The sequence below is a fragment of the Oncorhynchus clarkii genome, chromosome 25 (genome assembly GCF_045791955.1).
Source record: "Oncorhynchus clarkii lewisi isolate Uvic-CL-2024 chromosome 25, UVic_Ocla_1.0, whole genome shotgun sequence".
Lineage (NCBI taxonomy): Eukaryota > Metazoa > Chordata > Actinopteri > Salmoniformes > Salmonidae > Oncorhynchus > Oncorhynchus clarkii.
In genome coordinates, this window is record NC_092171.1 from 37286814 (window position 1) to 37302753 (window position 15940).

Sequence of the window (15940 nt, forward strand, 5' to 3'; positions counted from 1 at the left end):
TGTTGAGGTGGAGCAACTGAAATAATGGATTCCCTGGGTCTGTGACGCCCGTTGTTTGGTGCGACACAGGCCCGGTGGCGAGCGTGTTGAAACTGAGAAGACACGGTCTGTCCTTTTGAGTTTTGAAGCTGAGTCTTTAACTGGCAATGTCATGTTAGTATATGTCAGTTATCCCTTGAGAGCTTTTGTGCCGAACCCACTAAGATGTTTTAGATGCCAAGCTTATGGTCATGATGCAGCAGTGTATAGGATGGAGATTCCAGGATGTGAGAATTGTGCAGGAGGTCATGGGACAAACAAATGTGTCGTATCGGGGGGATATGTTGCTGGGGATCAGAAGTTCCCTGTGCAATAGAGACAGTTTGAGGTTGTCAGAGTTTAACAGAAGATGTATCATCCTCTGCTCATGTGCTGAGCAGAGGATGATAGGGGGTCAAATCAAATCAAATAAATCAAATCAAATCAATGGTGAGTAGTAGTCCTAGGCCAATACATAGAGATACAAATTTGTGCTCCAGTAAGTTTGGTTTCTTATCATTAATTTCCATGGTTATCACCTGTACTGCATAAATGGAATGCAAATAATAGATGTTGTGTTGACAGCTGCAGAGAAGTAGCTGGTTCAAATCCAGGCAACATCACATCTGGCTGTGATTGGGAGTCCCATAGGGCAGCGCACAATTGGCCTAGCTTCGTCCGGGTTGGGCTGGGGTAGGCAGTCATTGTAAATAAGTATTTGATCTTAACTGACTTGCCTAGTTAAATAAAGGTTCAATTAAAAAACATAAAAAAGTACTTGGGTGTACAAGGTTTTACTGCAGAATAGTAACAAGGTGTAATTGTTGCTACAATTTTAAATGATGATTCCTTTAAATGTTTGTATCAACGAATGTAACGTGATCGACCACTCACTCCCGCACAGTAGGTGGTTGCATGCACAAACAAATGTGCGAACGCTACAATACCGAAGAAGAAGATTGTCTAATCAGCTGGATAACTCCATGCGCGCTCCCCTCCTCCCAGTCAAACTTCGCCGTGCCCGCGCACCGGCGACCCGCCTGTCATCCATATTGTCTATGTGATCGAGCTGTCAGCTACCTGTCCGGTTTATTAAACTACACATTACTCTCGGAATTACACCATTCTGCCATTACGAGAAGGCTGCATAACGCCAGGGTGACCTTGTCGGGGGGTATTTAGATTTTTTACTGCGGACAGAAAAGAAGATAAAGTTGATGAGAGGTAAGCGACCCCAAACCGCCTTTCCCAGCGAGCCCATGTTATTTTGGTTGGGAAGATACTGCTTGCGAAAACATTGAGCTACTGCCCTTACTTAAATAAAATATTGATTGAATGTACTTAGCTACGTAATAGTTGTATTATCCCTAGCTAGGGATTTCTTTTTTGCACTTGAAACATGGATTTAAAAAAAATAATCAACACTGATAAGTGTGCCTTCCTCACACGAACTTGTTTGAAGTTGTTCGAACTATAAGATGTCTGCTTTGTCATTTTAGCTATCTAGATAGCCAATAGTTAACCTGTTGTGTTTAAAACCGTATCTCATGCACAAAACTCAAACCAAACACGTTTGAGCAGGTTGCAAATGTGTGTCTCTTGCTTGAGACAAGTGATCCGAGACTTCCACAGCAGACAGCTAGGTGTCCGTTTTAGATTTGATAGCAGCAGTACAACATAGCACCATGCAAAGTGGTTCTGATACTATTGATACTGTTAGCCTACATTTTTAAATAAACTAAACCGTGTTATCCTCCACTTGAACGGTTGTTTTGTGTCTGTCTGGTGTTGTCCATGGATCTACACACCCAGGGACTTCACAGCAATTTCAATCATTATCATCTGGTCATTCCAAACAGTATAAAGATCTTACCATATAAAGAATCGTGCCTGTTTACGTTTTGTTTTATGTCAGCAAACCTTGGTGATGTGATTCTACACAGATGTAACATCCCATCCTCCAGACAGGCTGCTGCTGTTGATAGTGGAGTGGAAATGGTATTAGATTTCTATTAGGCCTGCATCCATTTGGGTAGCGCTGAATGATCCAGGCTCACCTGTACATAGCAGGTGGTGAAGGTTGAACTCATGGTGGATTATTTAACACCGACTGCATTGCACACAACTTGCTTTGTTTTCCATAACTTGAGGGCCATCGAATAGGGATCAACAACAGAGCTGTGATGGGGACAGGGATAAACAGAGCTGTGATGGGGACAGGGATAAACAGAGCTGTGATGGGGATAAACAGAGCTGTGATGGGGATAAACAGAGCTGTGATGGGGATAAACAGAGCTGTGATGGGGACATGGATAAACAGAGCTGTGATGGGGATAAACAGAGCTGTGATGGGGACATGGATAAACAGAGCTGTGATGGGACAGGGATAAACAGAGCTGTGATGGGACAGGGATAAACAGAGCTGTGATGGGGATAAACAGAGCTGTGATGGGACAGGGATAAACAGAGCTGTGATGGGGATAAACAGAGCTGTGATGGGGATAAACAGAGCTGTGATGGGGACAGGGATAAACAGAGCTGTGATGGGACAGGGATAAACAGAGCTGTGATGGGGATAAACAGAGCTGTGATGGGACAGGGATAAACAGAGCTGTGATGGGGACAGGGATAAACAGAGCTGTGATGGGACAGGGATAAACAGAGCTGTGATGGGGACAGGGATAAACAGAGCTGTGATGGGGATAAACAGAGCTGTGATGGGACAGGGATAAACAGAGCTGTGATGGGGACATGGATAAACAGAGCTGTGATGGGGACAGGGATAAACAGAGCTGTGATGGGGACAGGGATAAACAGAGCTGTGATGGGGACAGGGATAAACAGAGCTGTGATGGGGATAAACAGAGCTGTGATGGGGATAAACAGAGCTGTGATGGGGACATGGATAAACAGAGCTGTGATGGGGACATGGATAAACAGAGCTGTGATGGGGATAAACAGAGCTGTGATGGGGATAAACAGAGCTGTGATGGGGGACAGGGATAAACAGAGCTGTGATGGGGGACAGGGATAAACAGAGCTGTGATGGAGACAGGGATAAACAGAGCTGTGATGGGGATAAACAGAGCTGTGATGGGGACAGGGATAAACAGAGCTGTGATGGGGATAAACAGAGCTGTGATGGGGACAGGGATAAACAGAGCTGTGATGGGGACAGGGATAAACAGAGCTGTGATGGGGACAGGGATAAACAGAGCTGTGATGGGGGACAGGGATAAACAGAGCTGTGATGGGGACAGGGATAAACAGAGCTGTGATGGAGACAGGGATAAACAGAGCTGTGATGGGGACAGGGATAAACAGAGCTGTGATGGGGACATGGATAAACAGAGCTGTGATGGGGACATGGATAAACAGAGCTGTGATGGGGACATGGATAACAGAGCTGTGATGGGGACATGGATAAACAGAGCTGTGATGGGGACAGGGATAAACAGAGCTGTGATGGGGATAAACAGAGCTGTGATGGGGACAGGGATAAACAGAGCTGTGATGGGGACATGGATAACAGAGCTGTGATGGGGACATGGATAAACAGAGCTGTGATGGGGACAGGGATAAACAGAGCTGTGATGGGGACAGGGATAAACAGAGCTGTGATGGGGACAGGGATAAACAGAGCTGTGATGGGGACAGGGATAAACAGAGCTGTGATGGAGACAGGGATAAACAGAGCTGTGATGGGGACAGGGATAAACAGAGCTGTGATGGGGACATGGATAAACAGAGCTGTGATGGGGACATGGATAACAGAGCTGTGATGGGGACATGGATAAACAGAGCTGTGATGGGGACAGGGATAAACAGAGCTGTGATGGGGATAAACAGAGCTGTGATGGGGACAGGGATAAACAGAGCTGTGATGGGGACATGGATAACAGAGCTGTGATGGGGACATGGATAAACAGAGCTGTGATGGGGACAGGGATAAACAGAGCTGTGATGGGGACAGGGATAAACAGAGCTGTGATGGGGACAGGGATAAACAGAGCTGTGATGGGGACAGGGATAAACAGAGCTGTGATGGGGACAGGGATAAACAGAGCTGTGATGGGGGACAGGGATAAACAGAGCTGTGATGGGGATAAACAGAGCTGTGATGGGGATAAACAGAGCTGTGATGGGGATAAACAGAGCTGTGATGGGACAGGGATAAACAGAGCTGTGATGGGGGACAGGGATAAACAGAGCTGTGATGGGGACATGGATAAACAGAGCTGTGAAATTGAAAATATCTTAATTGGTCCAAAATGACTTTTTAATGACCTGTTACCAAGTCGTTTACAGTTTCTATTCCTTTTAGTTTTCCATACGGATCAATGTGTCTGTGAATTCCTAAAAGCTATCCATGGATTGTTCCAGAAGGTTGTGTTTTTAGGGAGTAATACTGGTTGTTGTAGAATACGTTTCATATTCTTCCATGTTTTTTAATAGTGATGTTAACTATGAATTTGTTAATGTTCTTAGCTTTATCCTTTTGAAAATAGACAGGTAAGAATATTCTGGGGAAGAGCTCATCTTCAATATGTTCCCATTGTTTTGTCTTTAGTGCATTGAACTATATGTCACAAGTAGAAGCCCTGGAATAGTGAGTTGATACACTTCCAAGTCTGGAAGGTTGAAACCACCCTCAGACTACGGGAGATGTAAAACCTTCCTTTTTGTTCTGAGTTTTATTGGCCCATATAAAGACTTATGACCGAGTCTACTTTTGTTTAAAGGAACGTCTTCAGTGAGGTGATTGGTATTTACTGAAATTAAATACTGTACTGAACTCTACTCCTCTCTACTGTTCTGTACTATACTGTACTTTACTGAACTCTACTCCTCTCTACTGTTCTGTTCTGTACTGTACTGAACTCTACTCCTCTCTACTGTTCTGTTCTGTACTGTACTGAACTCTACTCCTCTGTACTGTACTGAACTCTACTCCTCTCTACTGTTCTGTTCTGTACTGTACTGAACTCTACTCCTCTCTACTGTTCTGTACTGTACTGAACTCTACTCCTCTCTACTGTTCTGTACTGTACTGTACTGAACTCTACTCCTCTCTACTGTTCTGTTCTGTACTGTACTGAACTCTACTCCTCTCTACTGTACTGTACTGTACTGAACTCTACTCCTCTCTACTGTACTGAACTCTACTGTTCTGTACTGTACTGTACTGAACTCTACTCCTCTCTACTGTTCTGTACTGTACTGTACTGAACTCTACTCCTCTCTATTGTACTGTACTGTACTGAACTCTACTCCTCTCTACTGTACTGTACTGTACTGAACTCTACTCCTCTCTACTGTACTGTTCTGTACTGTACTGAACTCTACTCCTCTCTACTGTTCTGTTCTGTACTGTACTGAACTCTACTCCTCTCTACTGTTCTGTACTATACTGTACTGTACTGAACTCTACTCCTCTCTACTGTTCTGTTCTGTACTGTACTGAACTCTACTCCTCTCTACTGTTCTGTACTATACTGTACTGTACTGAACTCTACTCCTCTCTACTGTTCTGTACTATACTGTACTTTACTGAACTCTACTCCTCTCTACTGTTCTGTACTTTACTGAACTCTACTCCTCTCTACTGTTCTGTTCTGTACTGTACTGAACTCTACTCCTCTCTACTGTACTGTACTGTACTGAACTCTACTCCTCTCTACTGTTCTGTACTGTACTGAACTCTACTCCTCTGTACTGTACTGAACTCTACTCCTCTCTACTGTACTGTTCTGTACTGTACTGTACTTTACTGTACTGAACTCTACTCCTCTCTACTGTTCTGTTCTGTACTGTACTGTACTTTACTGTACTGAACTCTACTCCTCTCTACTGTACTGAACTCTACTGTACTGTACTTTACTGTACTGAACTCTACTCCTCTCTACTGTTCTGTTCTGTACTGTACTGTACTTTACTGTACTGAACTCTACTCCTCTCTACTGTACTGAACTCTACTGTACTGTACTTTACTGTACTGAACTCTACTCCTCTCTACTGTTCTGTTCTGTACTGTACTGAACTCTACTCCTCTGTACTGTACTGAACTCTACTCCTCTCTACTGTTCTGTTCTGTACTGTACTGAACTCTACTCCTCTGTGCTGTTCTGTTCTGTACTGTACTGAACTCTACTCCTCTCTACTGTTCTGCTCTGTACTGTACTGAACTCTACTCCTCTCTACTGTTCTGTTCTGTACTGTACTGAACTCTACTCCTCTCTACTGTTCTGCTCTGTACTGTACTGAACTCTACTCCTCTCTACTGTACTGTACTGTACTGAACTCTACTCCTCTGTACTGTACTGAACTCTACTCCTCTCTACTGTTCTGTTCTGTACTGTACTGAACTCTACTCCTCTCTACTGTTCTGTACTGTACTGTACTGAACTCTACTCCTCTCTACTGTTCTGTTCTGTACTGTACTGAACTCTACTCCTCTCTACTGTACTGTACTGTACTGAACTCTACTCCTCTCTACTGTACTGTACTGTACTGAACTCTACTCCTCTCTACTGTTCTGTTCTGTACTGAACTCTACTCCTCTCTACTGTACTGTACTGAACTCTACTCCTCTCTACTGTACTGTACTGTACTGAACTCTACTCCTCTCTACTGTTCTGTTCTGTACTGTACTGAACTCTACTCCTCTGTACTGTACTGAACTCTACTCCTCTCTACTGTTCTGTTCTGTACTGTACTGAACTCTACTGTACTGAACTCTACTCCTCTGTACTGTACTGTACTGTACTGAACTCTACTGTACTGTACTGAACTCTACTGTACTGAACTCTACTCCTCTCTACTGTACTGAACTCTACTCCTCTGTACTGTACTGAACTCTACTCCTCTCTACTGTACTGTACTGTACTGAACTCTACCCCTCTGTACTGTACTGAACTCTACTCCTCTCTACTGTACTGTACTGTACTGAACTCTACTCCTCTCTACTGTTCTGTTCTGTACTGTACTGAACTCTACTCCTCTCTACTGTTCTGTTCTGTACTGTACTGAACTCTACTCCTCTCTACTGTTCTGTTCTGTACTGTACTGAACTCTACTCCTCTCTACTGTTCTGTTCTGTACTGTACTGAACTCTACTCCTCTCTACTGTTCTGTTCTGTACTGTACTGAACTCTACTCCTCTCTACCGCTCTGTTCTGTACTGTACTGTACTGAACTCTACTCCTCTCTACTGTTCTGTACTGAACTCTACTCCTCTCTACTGTACTGTACTGAACTCTACTCCTCTCTACTGTACTGAACTCTACTCCTCTCTACTGTTCTGTACTGAACTCTACTCCTCTCTACTGTACTGTACTGAACTCTACTCCTCTCTACTGTACTGAACTCTACTCCTCTCTACTGTTCTGTACTGTACTGAACTCTACTCTTCTGTACTGTACTGAACTCTACTCCTCTCTACTGTTCTGTACTGTACTGAACTCTACTCCTCTCTACTGTTCTGTTCTGTACTGTACTGAACTCTACTCCTCTGTACTGTACTGAACTTTACTCCTCTCTACTGTTCTGTTCTGTACTGTACTGAACTCTACTCCTCTCTACTGTTCTGTTCTGTACTGTACTGAACTCTACTCCTCTCTACTGTTCTGTTCTGTACTGTACTGAACTCTACTCCTCTCTACTGTACTGAACTCTACTCCTCTCTACTGTTCTGTACTGAACTCTACTCCTCTCTACTGTACTGTACTGAACTCTACTCCTCTCTACTGTACTGAACTCTACTCCTCTCTACTGTTCTGTACTGTACTGAACTCTACTCCTCTGTACTGTACTGAACTCTACTCCTCTCTACTGTTCTGTACTGTACTGAACTCTACTCCTCTCTACTGTTCTGTTCTGTACTGTACTGAACTCTACTCCTCTGTACTGTACTGAACTCTACTCCTCTCTACTGTACTGTACTGAACTCTACTCCTCTGTACTGTACTGAACTGTACTGAACTCTACTCCTCTCTACTGTTCTGTACTGTACTGTACTGAACTCTACTCCTCTGTACTGTACTGAACTGTACTGAACTCTACTCCTCTCTACTGTTCTGTTCTGTACTGTACTGAACTCTACTCCTCTCTACTGTTCTGTTCTGTACTGTACTGAACTCTACTCCTCTCTACTGTTCTGTACTGTACTGAACTCTACTCCTCTGTACTGTTCTGTTCTGTACTGTACTGAACTCTACTCCTCTGTACTGTACTGAACTCTACTCCTCTCTACTGTTCTGTTCTGTACTGTACTGAACTCTACTCCTCTGTACTGTACTGAACTCTACTCCTCTCTACTGTACTGTTCTGTACTGTACTGAACTCTACTCCTCTCTACTGTTCTGTTCTGTACTGTACTGAACTCTACTCCTCTGTACTGTACTGAACTCTACTCCTCTCTACTGTACTGTTCTGTACTGTACTGAACTCTACTCCTCTCTACTGTACTGAACTCTACTCCTCTCTACTGTTCTGTTCTGTACTGTACTGAACTCTACTCCTCTCTACTGTTCTGTACTGTACTGAACTCTACTCCTCTGTACTGTACTGAACTCTACTCCTCTCTACTGTTCTGTTCTGTACTGTACTGAACTCTACTCCTCTCTACTGTACTGTACTGTACTCTACTCCTCTCTACTGTACTGTACTGAACTCTACTGTACTGAACTCTACTCCTCTCTACTGTTCTGTTCTGTACTGTACTGAACTCTACTCCTCTGTACTGTACTGAACTCTACTCCTCTCTACTGTACTGTTCTGTACTGTACTGAACTCTACTCCTCTCTACTGTTCTGTTCTGTACTGTACTGAACTCTACTCCTCTGTACTGTACTGAACTCTACTCCTCTCTACTGTACTGTTCTGTACTGTACTGAACTCTACTCCTCTCTACTGTACTGAACTCTACTCCTCTCTACTGTACTGTTCTGTACTGTACTGAACTCTACTCCTCTGTACTGTACTGAACTCTACTCCTCTCTACTGTACTGTACTGTACTGAACTCTACTCCTCTCTACTGTTCTGTACTGTAATGAACTCTACTCCTCTGTACTGTACTGAACTCTACTCCTCTCTACTGTACTGTACTGTACTGAACTCTACTCCTCTCTACTGTACTGTACTGTACTCTACTCCTCTCTACTGTACTGTACTGAACTCTACTGTACTGAACTCTACTCCTCTCTACTGTTCTATTCTGTGCTGTACTGTACTGAACTCTACTCCTCTCTACTGTTCTGTGCTGTACTGTACTGAACTCTACTCCTCTCTACTGTACTGTACTGTACTGTACTGTACTGTACTCCTCTCTACTGTACTGTACTGTACTGTACTCCTCTCTACTGTTCTGTTCTGTACTGTACTGAACTCTACTCCTCTGTACTGTTCTGTTCTGTACTGTACTGAACTCTACTCCTCTCTACTGTTCTGTTCTGTACTGTACTGAACTCTACTCCTCTCTACTGTTCTGTTCTGTACTGTACTGAACTCTACTCCTCTCTACTGTTCTGTACTGTACTGAACTCTACTCATCTCTACTGTTCTGTTCTGTACTGTACTGAACTCTACTCCTCTGTACTGTACTGAACTCTACTCCTCTCTACTGTACTGTTCTGTACTGTACTGAACTCTACTCCTCTCTACTGTTCTGTTCTGTACTGTACTGAACTCTACTCCTCTCTACTGTTCTGTACTGTACTGAACTGAACTCTACTCCTCTCTACTGTTCTGTACTGTACTGAACTCTACTCCTCTCTACTGTTCTGTTCTGTACTGTACTGAACTCTACTCCTCTCTACTGTGCTGTACTGTACTGAACTCTACTCCTCTCTACTGTACTGTACTGTACTGAACTCTACTCCTCTCTACTGTTCTGTTCTGTACTGTGTTGTACTGTACTGAACTCTACTCCTCTCTACTGTACTGTGCTGTACTTTGATGTTGAAACTTGTGAAACAGACGGTCTGATGCCAGTGTGTTGTTTAATATTTAAATATGCAACGGAGGATATTGTATATTTATACCTTTTTGTTGACTTATTTAGGATACATCACCATGAAGAGAATGACATTCATATCCATCATTATGTATTTCTATGTAGTACAGATCCCATGATGCAATTCTGTTACCGGGTGGAAATCCACTTAATGTAAACCTAGTTCCATAACCATTGTGTCCTTTGTGTCATGTCGTAGCTGACACCCCATTCTTTCTGAAGACATCGATCAATCTTAATTCGAAGCAGATATTTTAGACTTTTTGGAAAACATGGGGAGACAAAAAAAAACACGAAGCTATTTTACAGAAATTCTCGTACCAAACTTTGCATTTGCACAGTTCTTCCAGTTAACATGGTTTTGTCAAATGTTCTGTGTAAATTTGTTTAAAATAGTCTTTGTGCATAGAGTTGTATGGTTCGTTAAACTTTGAAATCAATGGTTTATGTTTGGAATACATTTTAAGTGATAAATCTTGAGTCTCAACGCAATTCCATTACCATGGAATTGCCCATAACCCAAACTATACCAACAGTAGCCAGCTGTTCTCCAGCTCTGGTCTTGACTGTGATCAGGGAGAGATTTTAAGTAGTTCCACACCCGTTAATCCAGATTAAACCTTCATCCAGATAGCCAATCCAGCCTAGATGAGATCAAGTGACCTAATATTCTCTAGATCAAGGTTAAATTCATCGTTAGAACCATTGACCTAAATGATTAATTTAGCCTTAAGATGCTTTTGGGAAACTGTGCACTGATCTCCATCTTGTCTGTGATTGGCTGTGGAGAACTTCATCCCTGGTAGGTCCAGGCAGATATACAGATATTTACAATGTCTGGAGAGGTCTTCAGTATGTCAAGGACCACATCAATATGCTATAGATGGGTTGCAGTGATGTTTTTAAGATCAGGGAGGATGATTTATTCTTGTTTAAATAGCATGACCTTATTTCTATTACAGCATATCGGTGCATCACTACCAGAGACAGAGAGAGACACAGAGACTGTTGACGTCATGTAAACTATATTTCCTTTCCAATGTTTATTGAAACATTAAATACATTTGCACAATGAGCACATGTTGATTCTCAAATACATTGATACAGTTGTTGGTTAGCTAGCTAGTGAATTTGAGCCATATTAGCATAGACATGGTATCAGTCAGAACACCCCAAGACAAGGTATCAAGAACCAGATGAAACTAGCTCAAACGAGCCACTTACGATTTCCCACAGTTTCTTGTCAATATTGCTAACTATCTGGCCGTCCAGAATCACAACAAACAAACAGACTTCTGCCCCATTGAAACTCCTGCATCGTTTTCCTGACGTTGTCAGCTAATCTGTCTGTAGGCCCAATGATCATCTGTACAGGCCTGTGTAGAGGGAGTTTCTAGATGGAACTCACCCAAAGGCTTCAGGGTGAAACAATGGAGGGAGAGGCGTGCCCCGAAAGAAAGAAAGGTAAACATCATTAATCTGTGTTCATGTTGCAGTGATTCTATAGTTCACCATTTAAAGTCCTGATGTCACCATGGTGAGATGGGCTTTAGGCCACGTCTCGGCTAGGCGTATCCCTCTACCCACCCTACATGCTCTCATTCTCTCAGCTCTTTTTTCTCCTTTTTTCTATATTTCTCTCTCAGAGCTGCCAGTCTGCATTCCTGAGCTGTGACAGGATGACTCAGGTGTGTGTTGAGTCAGCGCTCATCGCCCCGAACGGAATTGCCTCAATAGATCAGTGAGAGGTATGGACAGTGACGTGTGTTGTTCCTACCCTCTCTCCTTTCTGTTCGGTCTCTGTATCTCAGCCCTGATATGTGTTGTGTTATTCCCTGTTGGTAGAGTAGAACTCCCACAGAGAATGATGACAGGGTTAACTGGTGTTCTGATGATGTCATCTCTACAGGCCCAGAGTTGTCACTCTGTTCTCTTTGTAGCGGTATTCTCTCCTTTTCAACACAAGATGTGGTCAGTGCAGAATCCATATACTTATTTTTTGAGCTCTAGATGGCTTTAGCTAGCCCTAGATGGCTTTAGCTAGGGCTAGATGGCGTTAGCTAGCGCTAGGTGGCGTTAGCTCGCGCTAAGTGGCATTCCCTGCACCAAAACTCCTTCATCCTAAATCGCAGTATGGATTCGCAATACATATAGAATCGTGAGAATCGCAATACATATTGTATCGGCACCTAAGTATCCTGATAGTATCGTGAGGTCCCTGGCAATTCCCAGCCCTTGTCTCCTCTCCTCCGCTCCTCTAAATGGATTGTAAACATGGAGTTGCCTGTGTTCTCTGTCCTGTCAGACACCATTCTCTCCTGTTGTGCTGCTCAGTGTTATGTGTCAGCAGGCTCCACAAAGACCTAGGGGATCCCTGGCTGTTAGTAATGTTTTCCTATACCTTTTTGCATCCTGGATTAGGCCTTTCTCTTTTCCAGACAGGCACCTACACGGACACCTTTCTCACTGATACAGATAGGTTTGTTCTGTTCACAACGTTGACATCAGCAAACCTCTCACCCACATGCCATACACGTGGTCTTCGGTTGTGAGGCCGGTAGGACATAATACAAATTCTCTAAAACAACATTTGAGGCGGCTTATGGTAGAGAAATTAACATTACATTTGCTGGCAACCGCTCTGGTGGACATTCCTGCAGTCAACATGCCAATTTCTCACTCCCTCAAAACTTGAGACATCTGTGGCACTGTGTTGTGAGACATCTGCACATTTTAGAGTGGCCTTTTATTGTCCCCAGAACAAGGTGCACCTGTGTAATGATCATGCTGTTTTTATCAGCTTCTTCATATGCCACACCTGTCAGGTGGATGGATTATTTTGGCAAATGAGAAATGCTCACTAACAGGGATGTAAAAAAATGTGTGCACAAAATTTGAGAGAAATAAACCTTTTTTTTGTGTGAATATAGAACATTTCTGGGATCTTTTATTTCAGCTCATGAAACATGGGACCAACACTTTACATGTTGCGTTTATATTTTTGTTCAGTGTAAATACACTGTAAATGTATATGATGGTGTGTATGGACAGTGTATGAATAGAAAAGGTGTGTACAGCAGTAGTTATATAGCCTTGACTAGAATACAGTATTTACATATAAAGTGGGTAAAACTGTATGTAAACATCATTAAAGTGACCAGTGTTCCATGACTCTATGTACATTGGGCTGCAGTCTGTAAGGTGCAGGGTAGAGTGCCAGGTGGTAGCCGGCTAGTAACAGTGACTAATGTTCAGGGCAGGTTACTGGGCGGATGCCGGCTGATGATAACTGTTTAACAGTCTGATGGCCTGGAGATAGAAGCTGTGTTTCAGTCTCTCGGTCCCAGGCTTTGATGCACCTGTACTGTCTCCACCTTCTAGATGGTAGTGGGGTGAACAGGTCGTGGCTCGGGTGACCTCGTGTCCTTGATGATCTCCTTACCCTTCCTGTGACACCAGGTGGGCAGGCAGTGTTCCCCCGGTGACTCACCACCCTCTGTACAGCTCGGACGGTGATACAGGTCGACAGGATGCTCTCAATGGTGCATCTGTAGTAGTTCCTGAGGGTCTTAGGGGCCAAGCCAGACTTCTTCAGCCTCCATGTGTTGAAGAGGCGCAGTGTTGCACCTTCTTCACCACACTGTCTGTGTGTGTGTGGACCATTTTCAGGTTGTCAGTGATGTGCACTGTGAAGAGGCAGCCTTCGTCTGGCCTCATTACCATTTTAAAATGGAAGTTAACATTATCTTTAAATGATTCAATGTATATAAATTGTGTGGTTTGGATAAAGTGCAAAGATCCATGCATGGCTATCTACCAGTTTAGGTGTTCCTAACCTTTGTTGTTTGCTACCGAGTTGGTTGTTCAGGTTTAAACCAGGTGTGGTGTGTTAGATAATTAGCATGTAGTTCAGCCATGCGTTTAGTCTCCCTCAGTAGTAGTTCTAATCATCTTCTATTTGATGTAGCTCTTGTCTTTTAAACTAAGTTGTACATGAATCATGTTCTATTTGATGTAGCTCTTGTCTTTTAAACTAAGTTGTACATGAATCATGTTCTATTTGATGTAGCTCTTGTCTTTTAAACTAAGTTGTACATGAATCATGTTCTATTTGATGTAGCTCTTGTCTTTTAAACTAAGTTGTACATGAATCATGTTCTATTTGATGTAGCTCTTGTCTTTTAAACTAAGTTGTACATGAATCATGTTCTATTTGATGTAGCTCTTGTCTTTTAAACTAAGTTGTACATGAATCATGTTCTATTTGATGTAGCTCTTGTCTTTTAAACTAAGTTGTACATGAATCATGTTCTATTTGATGTAGCTCTTGTCTTTTAAACTAAGTTGTACATGAATCATGTTCTATTTGATGTAGCTCTTGTCTTTTAAACTAAGTTGTACATGAATCATGTTCTATTTGATGTAGCTCTTGTCTTTTTAACTAAGTTGTACATGAATCATGTTCTATTTGATGTAGCTCTTGTCTTTTAAACTAAGTTGTACATGAATCATGTTCTATTTGATGTAGCTCTTGTCTTTTAAACTAAGTTGTACATGAATCATGTTCTATTTGATGTAGCTCTTGTCTTTTAAACTAAGTTGTACATGAATCATGTTCTATTTGATGTAGCTCTTGTCTTTTAAACTAAGTTGTACATGAATCATGTTCTATTTGATGTAGCTCTTGTCTTTTAAACTAAGTTGTACATGAATCATGTTCTATTTGATGTAGCTCTTGTCTTTTAAACTAAGTTGTACATGACGAAATATGGTGATTTTAAACTATTGAATGCAATTAACGAATCATGTTTTCCATAGTGTTACCTGGTCTAATTAACAAAGTAAAGTTATGCTAATTAAATGCTGCTTCTCATTGGTTAATATGTGTGGGTGGGGTTGAGGATCACAGGGGATACATGTTTTCCTTTTCTTTCAGCTGAGATTTGAACACCATTTTACATTGTGCTCCACAGACAGTTGATTTAGGCTGTTCTGGTAGACAATATTTAGTCCCAGTAAGGGGAGTTGGGCTCTGTTTAGATCTGGGAAAAGGGGTAATCCTCTAGTTATGCTGTTTACCATTTAGGCCCAGACTTAGATGCAGTAGGAACCCTTTTGAGACGCTGAGTTTTAGACTCGACATTTGTCATTTTTTGTGAGTTTTCATGTCCTGAATGTTGCTGCTATGGACTGTTTGAGACAAGCCTTGAATCCTGAAACCCTATATCTGTAATAAATTCAAGTATTGTTTTTGTACAATTGTGGGTCCACTTCATTCCAACCTATCACCTCCCTTGGCTTCTCTGGGTCCGCTATTTTACATGCACGCGGAGGAACTTGAAGCTTTTCACTCGTGGTTGGGGACGTGCTTTCTCCTGAAGTCCTCGATCAGCTCCTTCATTTTGTTGACATTGAGGGAGTGGTTATTTTCCTGGCACCACTCCACCAGGGCCCTCACCACCTCCCTCCCTGTAGGCTGTCTCGTCATTGTTGGTAATCAGGCCTACCTCTGTTACCTGCAAACTTGATGATTGAGTTGGACATGCGCATGGCCACGTAGTCATGGGTGAACAGGGAGTGCAGAAGGGGGCTGAGCACGCACCCTTGTGGGGTCCCCTTGTTGATGATCAGTGTGGTGGAGGTTTTGTTGCTTACCTGTACCACCTGGAGTCGGCCCTTCAGGAAGTCCATGACTCTGTTGCACAGGGCGGGGTTCAGACCCAAGGGCCCCGAGCTTAGTGATGAAATTGGAAGGCACTATGGTGTTGAAGGCTGAGCTGTAGTCGATGAACAGCATTCTTACATAGGTATTCTTCTTGTCCAGATGGGAAAGGCAGTGCGATTGCTACATCCATGGATCTGTTGGGGCGGTATGTAAATTGTTGTGGGTCTAGGGCAGGGGTGTCGAA

The 15940-nt window shown here is 42.8% G+C and overlaps 1 protein-coding gene across 1 annotated transcript in view; it reads left to right on the plus strand.

Moving 5' to 3' along the window:
• The first annotated feature begins 958 nt into the window (after positions 1–958).
• Positions 959–15940, plus strand: part of LOC139383714 (intersectin-2-like) — a 76079-nt gene continuing 61097 nt past the window's right edge. The window contains exon 1 of the mRNA XM_071128269.1: positions 959–1242. The gene's annotated coding sequence lies outside the window, so the exon portion shown is untranslated. The remainder of the gene's footprint in view (positions 1243–15940) is intronic.